This window comes from Lagopus muta, chromosome 4 (genome assembly GCF_023343835.1).
Source record: "Lagopus muta isolate bLagMut1 chromosome 4, bLagMut1 primary, whole genome shotgun sequence".
Classification (NCBI taxonomy): domain Eukaryota; kingdom Metazoa; phylum Chordata; class Aves; order Galliformes; family Phasianidae; genus Lagopus; species Lagopus muta.
The window spans coordinates 57879709-57894709 of NC_064436.1; the positions used below are offsets into that span (position 1 = coordinate 57879709).

The following is a 15001-nucleotide window of genomic DNA, read 5'->3' on the forward strand; positions in this document are numbered from 1 at the left end:
CAAGAGTTTGTTTTGGCTCAGTCACCATTTAAAAAAAAAAAAAGTACTTATATAAGAACGTAATGCTTTTCTCTTGGTACACACAGCAATTATGGTGGACTCAACATAGCACCTTCGTGTCTCCCTTAGTGCAACAGAATGAGCAGAAGGAAAAAATCTTTGAAAATGGATATATCTACATGAAAGAACAGATACAGTTATCTGAAGTATCATTTTTAGGAATGATCTCTTAGATAAGACACTTTTTTTTATGCAGTCTCTAAAATACTTGGGAATTCAGAATTTCTTGCTCACTTAGAATTTAAACTTTCATGAATTATGTGGATTCTTTGCTTTTCGTTTGCTGTGTTGGGATGTATCAATTAAAATCCTTAAAAATCCATTATGCATGTAAGAAGTTCATCTGCAAGTTTTCCTTTGAAAGAATCTCAATCTTGGAAGTTTCTTACTTTTGAACTTCCTGAACAGTCAGATACATCACTTCATTCCACTGTGATGCGTAGAAAATGTGACTTGTTTAAAACCTCCTTGAATGGGCAATTACTTTTCTGCATTACAGGTACAATTACATATTGTGCTTGTAAGCTATGTTTTTAGTAAATTCAATACAACCCATGTGTGCACTTTAAGACCTTTGATTGTAGAAAGTGACAAAAAAAAGGTATCCCTTTCTATTTAAGTACAACTTTGAATAGAAAAAGGAAAGAAAAAGACAACAGACATGAAATGGCTACCATTGAAATTAACTGAGTAGGGGGGTTTTCTGTTTAGGGAAGATACAGCAATGCAGAGGTGCTAGAGGTCAGAATTATAAATGGGTTGAAAAATTTAAGAGAATAATCATTTGTGAAGCTGAAAAAGTATAACAAGCAAGATGTACATTTCATATAGGATATAATTAATTGTCAGACTCAATGCTGCATGACATTACAGTGGTCAAAAGTGTAAGACAGCTCATAATGTGATTACAGCTGCTCACTCATGGCCATGCTGTGGAGGAACCATCTTTCGTTACATTAATGGTGTTTTAGTAAATGTTAATTATGCAAAACTTTTCTTTCCAAGAAAAAGATAGATTAGACTTCCAAGACAGTGCGTAAGATAAGGCCTGATTTATATCAGATGAAGTAAGGAGTTCTTGCTCAATTTAGGTTCTCAGATATTAGTCTGGATGAGTGCATGTATACACTCCCAGTGAATGTATAGTTAATAGAAAGCCTGGATGCGTTGGATTTACTGAATGTACTGAACAGCCCATATTAGATATATCATATATTTTCCTGATGTTTCACAGTGCAGGATTTTGCTATACAGAGTTGGCTGACCTCGGTATCTGTAGCTACCATTTGCCAGGGATTTTGAATTTTCACATAGATATTGGGCTGACCCAGTCATTTGAAACCAGGACAAGTGCATGAATTTCTCTTTCACCTTAAACAGAATGGCTGAAAAGCAGGGATCATATTGGCTGTATGTTCTGACGTTTCTGAGGCAGTCAAGGCAGACCTAACAATCTTCATTGAAATAGCATTTTAAATTAACGCATGGCTTGTTAGGCATGGTGCTTAGACGGAAAAATTGGTACTACAGGCTCCTCAATTTTGATTTCTCATTAGGGAAACTACCGGTTTCTTCTTGTTCACCTCTCAGGCTTCTGGTGAGACTTATTTGATACTTATAAAACGCTGGGCATTTAACTGATAAAACAAAGTTCATTGTAGTTTATTAACACTGATCAAAAAGTAGCTTTGAGAGGCACCTTTTGAACATCTGTAAGTTTCTGTTGCGACTTTGAGGGACACTGAGAGGATCCAAACTCCTGTACATCCTTAGTAGTTAGGGCACAGTAGTCATCTCTGTGATCTTAACTTGAACTTTTTTTTTTTGCTACTGTTTAGGGACTGAAATTAGATGGGAATTCATCTTTTTTTTTTTTAATCGGTGAAATGAAGAAAGTTGAAAGCTTTCAAGTGAACAAAGCTGGCATCACTTTCAGCATTACCTAGATGAGTTTGTAACTGTTCAATCCAAGGATCAGGAAGTCTATTGATCACAATTCCTTTTTTTTTTTTTTCTTTTTTTTTTCCCCCCAGAGATTATAGGTGAACTTCTTTATTCTAGTAGTTTTTACAGGCTACGGAAGCATCGTGACTCTTTCCTTGAAGCACTAGGATCATATTATGCCTCATCTTCCTTAATGGATGTATATTTTAACTCATTAGAGTAAGAAGTTCAGTACATCTAAGACAAGTCTTCCTGAGACTACTCCACTTTTCACTTGTGTGGGAAACGTCTTAAAAATGTGCTTGACAAATGCCTATTTTGAATGAAGTCTAGCCATCATAGATCATTGTAATTCATTTTGGATCAAGCGTTACTTTCCCACGTGGAAAATCATGACTACAACATGGCTGGATTCATCTGCCATGCAGACAGGTTTAGCTTGAATGTGAGCTCTCTTACTTGAAGTGAATTAATACTATTGTGTGGCTATGAAAGGAAGGTCATTTTGTTAGTTACTTGTGCAACTGCGAAGTTGTGAGCTACTACTCCTACATGAGCTATGCTTTAGTACATATGTAATTTACACTGCAGTGGTTTTCATTGAGAAGATGGAAATAACATCAGATGTTAGCTTTTCTCCTTGGTTTGTGAACTTCGGCAGTGCTTTTATTTTTTTCTTCCACTAGACTCTATAATTGATTTATATATTCCTATTTCTTCATATCCAGACGCAGAGCTTATGAATGGATATACAGAAGGTAGGTGCACTCTGCATGTTTCTCCTTCCAGGCAAAAGATTTCCTTATGACCTCTCAGTCATACCCAAACAGAGTTTAAATTTTGCCTGTGGAGTACATCTGCAAGGAACTTAAGGTGTGTAATCTGCCTGGCATTAGGTCATCTTATGTTTTAAAGCACTTGGATTTTAATGTTTTGGCTCAGAAGAACGATTTTGATCCCTACACATTTTATAACAAACTTCAAATATGGTTTAGGGAAAATTAAAATGTTACCTATATATGGAAGAAACTCGTCAGTCTAAGAGCACTTTCTAGATGGCTGCTTTGCAGTGTCCTGGGAAAAGAGCTGAGAGTAGCTCACTTTGTAGCTGAAGTGAAAAATGTGTTTTTTGGGTAATGTGACTAGCCCACTGCAAATGTGATCAAATATTTCCTCCTACAATATTAATTTTAGTTTATTTCCCAATTCCTTACAGATATTTAGATCGTAATGGTTGTCTTACAGGAAACTAGGTGGGTGGATCAAAATTAATTTTTTTTTTTTTTTTTTCAGATAGGAAATCGGGTAACATAGTTTAATACCATTTATGGTGCATTTTTGTTTTATAGAATATAATTTTAAGAAAAGACAACATTTTAAATATCTCTTCTTGTAAACTCAGAATATCTCCCTTATGCTTTGTTAAATTAGTATCTTCTCACTTTCATTTTTGGTTTGTATATTCTTATTTAAACAAAATTTTATTTTACAAATAATTCTTTTTTTTAACTTATTTTGTGACAATAATTACAAAACAGCCTCTTCTGCTTATGCATATATGACTGCAATGGTGATGAACCCATAAGCGTTTTGATTGACTGCCTGGGTCAGCCTACCATAGAAAGGTCTTTTTGAATTGGAGGTTAACACAAATATTTTGAAGCAACGATCTGAATTATATGTAGGAAGGAACAATCTGGCTGAATGTTTGAACCCGTTTGAAGATGTTGGCTTCTGACAGTGCTTGTTGTGTCATGGTAGCTATGTGAATTTACTTTTTTTTTTTTTAACAATACTACTGTTGTATGTGTTGTCATCTATTAAGTTGTACTTATTCACTGCATTTACTTTGGATTCTTTCTCTCTCCAAAATAAATAAATCATGCAGTCCAGAGTTCCGAGCTCTGCAAAGATGATTTTAATCACATGAAGTAATAATCGTGATTAGGTGTCTTTCTTCAAAGATTACACTCTTTATAGCTAAGCTTTAGATCAGAAGCAGTCTTCACTGAAAATTGAACTTAAAATGGTACCTTTTTCTTAACAGATGTTAACACATCAGATCCATACAAATACTAATGGCACCGATAAGAAAAAATCGGGAACAATACAGTTTCATTGTGGGACAAATTGAAGTCGTTATCGGTAGAGCTGTTTAAATAACACACATTGGGAGTGCTGCTTTTTAATCTGTTTGTAGACTTTAGTGTTTGTACTGTGCCCATCAGAACAGTGTAAAAAGCGTCTCCAGGGTATGTAAGTGCCTAAAAGCATTTAAGATCCAAACTCAGGAAATGAAAGACCAACCCCCCCCACTGTGATGGAGCCACTTATTTCAGTATGATTTTCTCCAGAAACTACCTGCAACGTGAATAATAAGCCTATGGAAATCAAGGTATTGACACTTCTCAAATATGCTGCAGAAGAGATTTATTTTGCCTCTTTACCAGGGCTGGTAAAGAGTGGTCTGAGTGTCCCCTGGCCCCAGCAGTCTGATGCAGAGGGCTTGCACAGGGTGAAAGGCACCATCCTGAAGGCAGTGTTGATCGATGGGGTGAATTCCAGGCCTAACATTTACACTTTTCACTCCATCTCACCCAGAAGATTGGCTAATCCTGTACATTCTTAAACCTGAAGTTTTTCCTCATAGGGAACAGAAGTAATATTTTTGAGCTAAGAAGCCATGGAAATTTTATCTGTCTTATTTTATGCACATATTCAACTAATAGTAAATAAGAGCTATTTACAATGTAAAACATATTTAAGAAAGCTCCTCCACCTTCTTTCACTACTCCCAGTGATTAACTTCCATCATCTAACATTAGTTGCTACCGAGTGATCAACACTCACTGTCCGTTATGATGATATTTACTCAGTGTTGGTAAACATTACATTTTATAAATTTTATTCAGTTTCGTCTTGGAGGAATCTGGCACAAAATACTGCTACAAACAAAAACTGGGCTTTCATAAGCTATGGCTGTTGCATCCAAACTTCTCATTATACCTGGCAGAAACTTGGCATAACATAATGTAGGAAGGCTTTATTGTAGCATTAGGCAAGCTCTGAAATAGTTTGTGGCAGGATGGCTTGGGCCCCGTTGTCTGGGTGCAATCAGAAAATGAATGGATACTTCACAGGGGTGGGCAGAGCAGAAAATAATAAAGGCACAGATCTTACTTTAAGGTAAAAATAGAAAAGCACAACATCTTTAACATATTAAAAACAACAATTTAAGCACTTGTAAGCTACCCACTTTTGGATTATTTATGTCATGACTACAGTGACTTTTTTTTTTTAATACTGCATATGAAAGTATTTTTTTTTTCAATATAATTCTTAAAAACTTCTCTTTCAAAACAACTTGAATAATTTTCAGGTCTTGTGGTTGGTTTTTTTGTTTGTTTGGTTTTTTTTATCCTAAACACTAGTACCTAGCTTTCTTTAGTCTTAGCCTTTAGTATAAAAAATATTTATACAGGCACTGCAAAACAATATCCTTATTGCATTTGCTTTATGAAAATTCTTTAGTTAATGTCTTCATCTTGTTTCTGGGATGCCTGATGTTATTGCTGTTCTCTGGATGCGTTAATGCTGACTGTACTTCTTGTTAGAGTTTAGCCAATCCATCTCACTACTTTGGGCACTCAGGCAGGAGGTGCTTGCAGTACACAAGCAAAAGAATATAGGCATGTGTTTATTTTAAAATGTAGACACATCATATCAGGAAGTCACGCACTCCAAAGTGCTTAATGACTGTATACACAGGAACATCACAATATGATTTATTGTTGTGGTATGATTCAGTGAGTTACTTAATGACTTAGAGACAGTGGATGCAGCACTTAATCAAAAAACCTGTAATTTAATTAATGGAAGTCTTGCTCAGTGTTGAACCATAGCGTTTTTACCTGGGAACTCAAGAAAGAGAAGTATTTCACTGGTTCTAGAACTTGTACTCAGATGAGAATGATATGTGAACCTGTATTCCTCTTGTTTATTTGGGGAAGGTTTACAAATTGGATTGCAAATGGATTTTAGTCTTTATCTAGAGGAGAAAGAGACTTTCATGGGCTACAGAAAGTAAACCTAGTTCTATTCTCTATACACCTGTTTTATGAAAACAATAATTTACTTTTAATTCTGAATTTTTATCTGATACACAGCACAAACCAAGTAACTGAAGATTTTTTATTTTTTTTTTTTTTTTTTTTCCTCCTCTTCAGTAAAATGAAAATATTGATTGAAATGCTATGGTCACGCCAGAACGACGCTGTTAGCAGAGCAATATTTCCCTCTAGTGGCCGTTCGAGGGCAATAGCTAAAACGTTCCCGGTGCCTAACGGTGCCCACAAGAAGAGCTAGGGTCACACTGTTTCAGTAAGGCATGCAGTCGGCTCTTCACACAGGCATGCAGCTAGTCTTGCTCTCCTGATTTCTTGCTTTCTAACACCCACGGCGGGGAAGAGGCCTTGAGGGCCCCATTTGCAGACCTTCTGGGGAACACTGGAATGCCAGCAAGGAGCAGCTGATGCATCATGAATCCAGTTTCTAGTTTTAATTCAAGGCATTTATTTATTTATTTATAATTCTGCCCAGGCAATGGAAGATAAACTACACCATTTTGGAACATTTATAAACTGCAATATCTATCTGATAGGAAGCATAATACCTATATGATAGGAAGCACAGATGAGACAGAGGAAGATGAAAAGCAAGATAGACATTGTGAAAGCACAGGTCAGGCAGTGAAGCCATCTAAGCCTGATGGAGCTGTGGTGGCAGTAAACTCTATTTGTGATGATGCCATGTGGAACATATTAGAAGTGTTAAGTTCCTAATTAGAGATATTCAGCCTTCAGCATGCTGTGGTGCACAGATGTACAGCTGCTTGGAAAAAAAAAAAAAAAAATGAAGGGAGTTAATGGAGTTAATATGGGCATAGAGAGTTGATTGAAAACATTTACAAATACCAGACAGCCAGGTCAAGGAGGGGCTGTGCTGAAGTAGGAAGGTTCCTTATGCACTTCATACTTCTCTCCAGCCCTCCATTTCATTTAGACAACTCTGATATCATAAGTCCTCTATAGTATTCAGAATGGTGAGTTTTATCCATTTTATTCATGTTTTTCTTCAGGATGTTATGAAGAGAGGTGATCATTTCTGAGACTTTTTATTCCCGAGGAGGTAAGAAATAGTTGGAGAGTAGAAGAATGTACCTGTTAGCAAACACACTGATAAATGTTTGCAACATGCCTATTTTGATGGGGAGGGTAAGAGCAGGGAACAGATTAAAGGAGAACAGAGGAGGAAGAGTGAGATGAATGGAATTTGTAGATGATGATGATGAAAAAAGGAGCAAAATGTCTCAAGCTTATCAAGCTTGGACATGTTCAACTTTATGATGAATCTACAGTATTTGGAGATGCACTATGACAGAATTTTAGTAAAGAGGGTGTTTCAGTATCTTCATAACTGATATGCAGACATACCTCCAGCTAATAAAAATTCAGCTGAATTGAGTGAAGGCTGAGCATGTGCAACATGATGTGGTGAAAGGAGAAATATCAAATTTTATCAAGCACAGTTTGGAAAATATTTTTCAGGCTTTTGTCTCATTATGAAGTAAGAGTTAGATGAGAATTAGCAAGTTAGACTATTCCACCTCTTCGTTGTGGACTCTGGCACTGGAATATGTCTGCTCAAGAGACAATATCTTATTAAATTGAATCCTCTCTGGGAAGGTATGTAAGTTGCGTTGCTTTAAAAACTGAAAATTAACCATGATGAATTACTTCTTAAATATCCACAGTTCTCACTGAGACAGGTCCAAGCCTCAAAAGCCAGTTCCAGATCCTGTCGGGAGTTGGTTTAGCCAAATTTCAGAGCTAAGCCAGATGAGGCCTCTGCAAAGTTATCCAGTGGATCCATGCTTTACTGGAGTTTCAGTGGATTTTGATCCAAAGTCTTAAGTCAGGACATAAACATAGAATGTATTTGCAGTCTGTCATGTGAGAGAGCAGATGTCCATATGATTTTGTGACTTAGTGATGTGTGCTGACACTTTTATATACTTTCTCTTAGCCACTGTAATTAAAAGCTACCTTCTGTTAAATGCTGCTATACACTTGTTTTGTAGACCATTGGCTGATCTCAGGCTCCAAGACTGTTATTTTTGTCTATTCCTCATACTCAAATATAAGACCCTATAAATCTGTCTTCTTTAATGTAGCTAGAACTTGTGCTTAAAGCTGTGTGCACTTTTCCATATTTCTGAACAGCACTACGATGTGACTGAGGTTATGAGATTAACTGCTCGTCATTTTGACAAGCACTGACGCAGGCTTGGCCTGCTCCCCGTTAGCACTGGAAAATCTATATTGTTTGAGGGACTTATCATAGTATCCTGCAATCATCAAAGCAAATATTTGGCTCTTAGGCAGTGGTACTGATTCTATTTGTTGCCAGCCTATGCTGGATGTACTGGGAATCCTTTTTGTTTGTTTGCTTTTCTTATTCTTTCTCACATTTATTTATTTATTTCCCCCCCTCTCCTCTTTTTTTCCTTTCCTTTTGGGATTTGAATCTGTAACCCTGGAGTCATTAAAAGTGTTCACAATGTGTCTTTAGTTGAAACCTGCTCGGGAAAGACTGAACATACTGAAACATCTCAAGAATATGGTACCAGTTTTTCAAACTGTTGGAAGTATATTCATAATTGCCCACTTCAAGATGACTATCAGGTTTGCTTATCTCAGAAATGAGAATCGTTGCTACCCATGTAAGGGTAGTGCCTTTGAACTTATGTTTGTTCATTGTTTGCAGTGGTCAAAAATCCAGATACTAATGAACCCTTCATGGATTTCTCTCCCCTTTGATAGCTGATATACTATTTTTTTTTTTTAACATATTTTCCATGTTGATTTCTGCTACCGACTATAAGTTCTCTTATAGGTTCTTCAAGGGCTCTGTTCCCTTTTAGATCTCCTAGACAAAAGACGATACCATGTATATCTAGTGCTGGAAAAACAAAGTGAAAGAATGTAGAAATGTGTGACCATCTGGCTGCTTGTCCACTTGAGCACAGGCTATAAGGGTCACTGAGACCCCTCGGAGTGCTATTGATACTGGACTCTGACAGGAAGCACTTTATCTGGTCCCCACAGTATAGAGACAAATGCACTCAGAGGTGCGTTACATCTTCAAATGCCGGACATGGTGACAAACCAGAGGAAACTTCTGGACGCTTTCAAATGCTCTTCTCCTGCTTACTATGCTGAATGGTTCCTAGTTCTTTCTGATAATACGTGGCTTGGGGAAATAAGCACCTTTCAGAGGCTTTCTTCTTGCCTCACCAGCATCCCTGTTGGTGGAAAAGGCAAGTTAAAGTACTGCATGGGGGAATAATTTATTAAAAATGTTGAAGTCATGGTAAAGCGTGTAAAATGTGAGCAGTGCGAGGACAATCTGACTGGAGGAAAGAGAGATGGAAAGGGAAGTGCAGCCATGAAGATACAAACCTCACACTTGACATGGGCCATTGGTACTTTTGCTTGCACTTAACAGAGCTGCACGAGTATTTTAAAGATCTTTACTTCCTACTAGAAAAAAAAAAATTACTTTATGATATTGCTTTTAATGGCAAGTTCTCAAAGAAGAAGGTATTTTAGATGTGTAATTCTTATCATTTAAAGCATGACTATTTTGGAAAACCTTTAGAGCAGGGACAAATGAAACTCAAATCCTCTCAAACATGACAGGACTTTGAACTTTTAAAAATCTCCTTATATGAGCCCTACTACAACACGAGATGAGAGAGGAAATCCACAGTAATACTTTGTCTTCTACTGAGTCTTATGAGATGAGTTTGTCAATGAAGGTTTCATGTAGGCTCTTGAATCGACATGTGCCTCAGAAGCTAAATAAAGCATCAGCGCTCTAGAGAGACGTCAAAGGCAAAGCACACCACAGATTCTACAATTTACAGATTAAGCTACTGACTTAGCATACTGGCTTTACATTTTTGTAGGCATCCAACCAACTATCTTCATGGCTTGCACAGAACCTTAATCTGGATAGTGCAAAGCAAAGAAATGGAGTTCTGCAATGCTAACCTATACCCCAACTAGAGGTTTACTTCCAGATCGTATGGGAGGGATTAGAGGAACCCAATGTCTGGAGGAGCCAGTCTCCTTCCTGTGAAGTAGTCCAGAAGCAAAGGATAGGCAATTTGCATTGTGTGAACTGAGCATATGATGATTTTAGTCTGTGATACATATAATCAGGAAGCTTCAACACCCTTGATCTAGAATATAAAGAAAAGCAAAGGAACAAAGACAACTAATTTTAAATGAATGCACTAATGCTGGTAAACTTGATATCCTTATTTTTTGTAGTGAAATAATCAACCAATAAATAAAGCAGATGAAGCAGAGAGAGTCTGGATAGATGAAAAAGACTGATAACCAAAGTATATACATTCGGAAGCAGTTTAAAGTTACTATATTGTTGTCTATTTGTTATACAAATAAAAAGGGAAAAACAATAGACTGCATAAGGGAAGAGGCATTCTTGTTTCAAGGTGTATGCAGTTGTGGAAATTGTGGAACCAAAATATGACATAAAATTGCAGTTCTACAGTTGTTTTTTAAAAAGGTACATCAGCAAGGACTGAAGGTAAATTCATTTGAAGATTTTTTTTTTTCAATGTGTATTTTTTCTTAGAAATACACAGTTATCTCCTATTAAAATTAGTTTTAATGTGAAAGATTATGTTCACCAAATATTTTAAGATCTTTGTGCCACTCCTATTTTTAAATCATTGAACTTCCATCAATAGTGCCAAAAGAAACAAATGTTGTTCTTTTTCCTTTCCTTTCCTTTTTCTTCCCCTCTGACCTAAGAGTTAGGTTGAGTTGACTACAAATGTAGTCAGTTTTCAATAGTAGTATATATAAATTCATATGAGTGCTCTAAAATGTTGATTTTTCTTGTATAAGTTCATCTATTGGTTCATAGTTAAATTGTAATTCTAATAGTTAAATTGTGGGAAGAAACTTTTCACCTGTGGAAAAAACATGTTGCAACATTTCAAGCATTAGAAATTTTATCTTGAACTGCACCTCTAAGTCCTAAGTGCGCAATCCAATAGTTTTGCAGGCAAAATATTTAACATGCAATTTAAGGCTGCTCTTTTTTAAAAACATTATTGTCCATATTTTATTACAGTAAAAAACATACATGCAGTGTTACAGAATGGCTTGAGCTTCTCTCCTTGGTTTCTCGGCAGTAACTACCAAAGTAGATACTTGAAAGTTATCTTGCAAAAGAACTTAGAAGCAAAATTGTACAAGTGTACCAGAGTTCTTGTATTTGATTGAAAAATGGATAATAGAAAGAAAAGAAGCAGTGTGTAAAAACAATGTTGCTTCTGTGGTAAGTGGTGTTCTTTTATGATTTCCAGCCAGCTTAGTGATTTGTTGAGACAAACTCCTCTGACATAGGTGATCCCAGATCCCAACCATCTCTTGTTAAAAAGGCATAAAAAGAGATTAGCATACAGCCAGCAGGGCTCGTGCAGTGGATTCTCTTGGCTCATCTTGAAGTGCTCCAGTGAGGTCTGGCTTGTTTTGCACTGTTCAGGATCATTTCTTTTGCCACTCATGGAAGTCTCAATGATTTAAAAATAATAATAGCACAAATAGAACACATGACCTCTAACCCTTTCCTCTTTGATTAAGTCTCATTTTATAACAAAACTATGACTAATGTCTCTTCCTTTGCCTTCAATAAACTTCATATAATCTGTCTATTATTCTTAATATCCTCTTGCCCCAATAAGACATTTGTGTTTTGTTTGGATTCCCCTGAATGGGGTGAATATTATATCTATAACCTACTGGAAAGCATTTCTTCTTAGACATATTGGCAGGCCTAATTTTGTTTTTACAGGTGTTTGTACTTGGAAAGGGGTTAGCCACAGTCTTGAAGGCTCTACCGCACTGGTACATCACAGGAGCACAGTGTGCTGTGGGTCCTTGAGCTGTTAACGGGAGGCAGGGAGGGAAAGTTAAATTAATCATTTATGCTTTATTTATACTTTCTCCTACTTGTGGAACTGGACAAGCGGATGCCAGTTTTCCTCAGCTAAAGGCTGTCTGTGTGACATGATGTTTGATATCTAGCAAAGCATAATTTATGCAATTTGTACTATAAATCAAAAAGAACAGGAATTGCTGCAGTGCTTCAGTTGTCTTTGTCAGCTAGACAATCTAACTATAACCCAAAACTTGTCTTGAGAAATTTGGATTTGAATTAAACAGAAACCCCAGCTCAAATTCTGTTGCTGCTCTTATTTTTGCTAAGATTTCTCTTTTCATTCTGTTATGAGTAATGACTCAATTTAGTAGATTCTTTTTCGATTCAATTGAGGAACCTCCTTCTGGAGTGAATGATGCTTAACTACTTGATCCACGCTAGCAAGCAAGAGGAGACAAATTTTTCTTGCTTATTTCTTAATTTTATTTTAGGGTTTGAAAAAATATAATTTCAAAATTTGTATTATTCTTGTTTAAAGAAATTGCCTATATTAAACTTTTATTTATTTATTATTATTATTCTTTAAAGAACCATAGTCTTCTCAAGAATATGCTGAAATTCCGTTGAAGTGAATAGGCTCATATTTTGCTGAAGTGGATGTGTTTGTCTGTATTGTCATCCCAGCATGATATTACCACCTGAAAACTCCATGCTCAGGTGAGTTTAGCTTACAAATAACCTCATCATGTCCAAGGGATGCATGAAAACTAATGGGTCAGCAAAGTATCAGTCAGCTTTCCTCAGTCAAATTGCGGAAAGAACTGCCCAAGAAATGCACACATGGAACAGGAAAAAAGTATGGACAAGCTGAGGTAGCAGTGGCCTCAGCTTCAACATTATCGTCAGAAAAGAAATGTTTGCATATCTGCTTTTAAATAACTGCTTTTTTTTTTTTTTTTTTTTTTTTTTTTATCAGAGACTCTGAAGTAGGGGATTGATTTTGTCTTCTACTGGTCACAGTGCAGTCAGCCATAGGGATGTAGCAGACAGGACGAATCCTATGACTGAAGATGACAATTCAAGAAGTCCATTTTCTGATCTCAGATAAGGTCAGTGCAAATACTGACTGTTCTGCAGAGTAGCAGCACTGAGAATGTAGTGATATCAAAGTAAGCAGCACTGAGCACAGATCACAAAACAGCTGTAGAGTTAATGTGGGCCCTGTCTTTGCCTGCCAGTAGCACTTTGAACAAGGTAGAAACTGCATGTATTTTTAAGTAAAATCTTTACTGCGGCAGGAGTGTAGTTCGTTGTAATTACTTCATTATTTTGGAAAGTTCTGCCCTTTCTTTTGACATAGCTAGTAGCTATTTCAGATATCAACTTGGACAAAATATTAGATTTGGATATACATTCTCTTATTCCTTGCAAAGATAGAAGTGTAGAAAATCTGTGAGTGATTGTATGCTGGAGTTCAATAGCCTAGTGTATTTGCATTCTTAGTGACTATGCTTTGATCTAAAACTGAATTGTTGTATGTACTCAGAAGCTGTTAAGTGCTGAAGTAGCCATGCATGTACCAGTGTGACTTTATGTGCACAGTAAGAGGTGCTGATCCATTGCACCTAAAAGGACTTTGATAGACAAATGAGTTTGTTTCAAGGAGGGTCATGTTGAAGGCTTCTGGAGTGTAGACTTTAGGGGCCAGGCATTACTAAGGAATTCTAGCAGGATAAACATGCAGGCTTTGTATTTTGGATGTATAGGGTAAACTTAATAGTTAAAAAGGCAGCTTTTTCAGGCTTCTTCACAATATCTGTCTTATTAGACTCAGAAACTGTCAATGGCAGATACTTGTGAGAGGTAAGATGGCATAAAAGTATTGTCACCTGCCTGCCTGGAGGTCAGTGGAAAATATATAAACATGGATTTGTGGTGTAAAATTACTTCTCAGAATGTCATTGCTTAGTTATTGTGAGACAGGTCATGTTTAAGGAAAAGTGGGAACTACGTATAGTTCTACATGATCTTATTATGAAAAAGAAATGAATAATGCTAACAAATTTCAGTTTGCCATTAAGAGCATTTTTTATAGATATGATATAAACTCATGGAATAATACTTAAAAAAAGAAAACCAGGATCTACCAGAATTCCAAACTTTTGAATGAGTGTAAATAAAACCACTGGAGAAAATATTCTAGGCTGCCTTTCCACTTCGTTTTAGTCAACAATAATTTTCTTTACTTCATTTTGTTAAAGATAGAGGTCTGGGCACAGATTAACAACCAATAAACCAATTTTTAGGGTTCACAGATGGGAAGCTACACTCTATATTTATAATTATATTTCTTATACTCTTTGTTCATTTCTCTGCTGTTGCAATGTTTAGAAATGTGTGTACTGAAATGGCTGTATTCATACCCTTAACCAAAAGCATATTTTTTTCTGAGAAACAGTTCTTAATGTTCTCTTGTAATTTCCTTTCAACACAAGGAGGTAAATGGTTTCTTAAAATGTTCAAATTTACAGCAAATATTTCTACATAACTCCCTGCTCGCAGATTTTTTTCTCCTGATATTCAGCTGCTAAGGGCTAAGGCTGCTGAGTGTTTTCTTAAGGTGATACAGGGAACAAGAAATCTCTGTCCATCTTAAAACTGTTTCATCCTTATAGTTGGGCTTTTTTTAGCTAATCTATAGTGCAGTGGCAGAATTTCACACCATTATGCATATCTCTACTACTACCACCTTACTCATTCTGCAAAGTCGTAGATAAGAGGGCTGAAAAATCAGGGACTACAAAACTGATAACTATTTTAAAAGCAAACAAACCAGGAACCCAGGGCTCCACTAACATCTGCAACACACATGCAAACTTATTTTTATTCATCTCTGTTGACCTTACTTCAAGGATGCTCATCTGCAACATCATTCCCATTCTTCTTCTGCAGGAGGTCT

The 15001-nt window shown here is 36.4% G+C and overlaps 2 long non-coding RNA genes across 2 annotated transcripts in view; both read left to right on the plus strand.

Moving 5' to 3' along the window:
- Positions 1–15001, plus strand: part of LOC125692069 (uncharacterized) — a 49702-nt gene that overhangs the window by 8970 nt on the left and 25731 nt on the right. The window lies entirely within an intron of this gene.
- On the plus strand, positions 2730–6853 carry LOC125692070 (uncharacterized). The gene is made up of 3 exons (XR_007376435.1): positions 2730–2762; positions 3221–3257; positions 6231–6853. It is a non-coding gene; the product is annotated as an uncharacterized LOC125692070 (long non-coding RNA).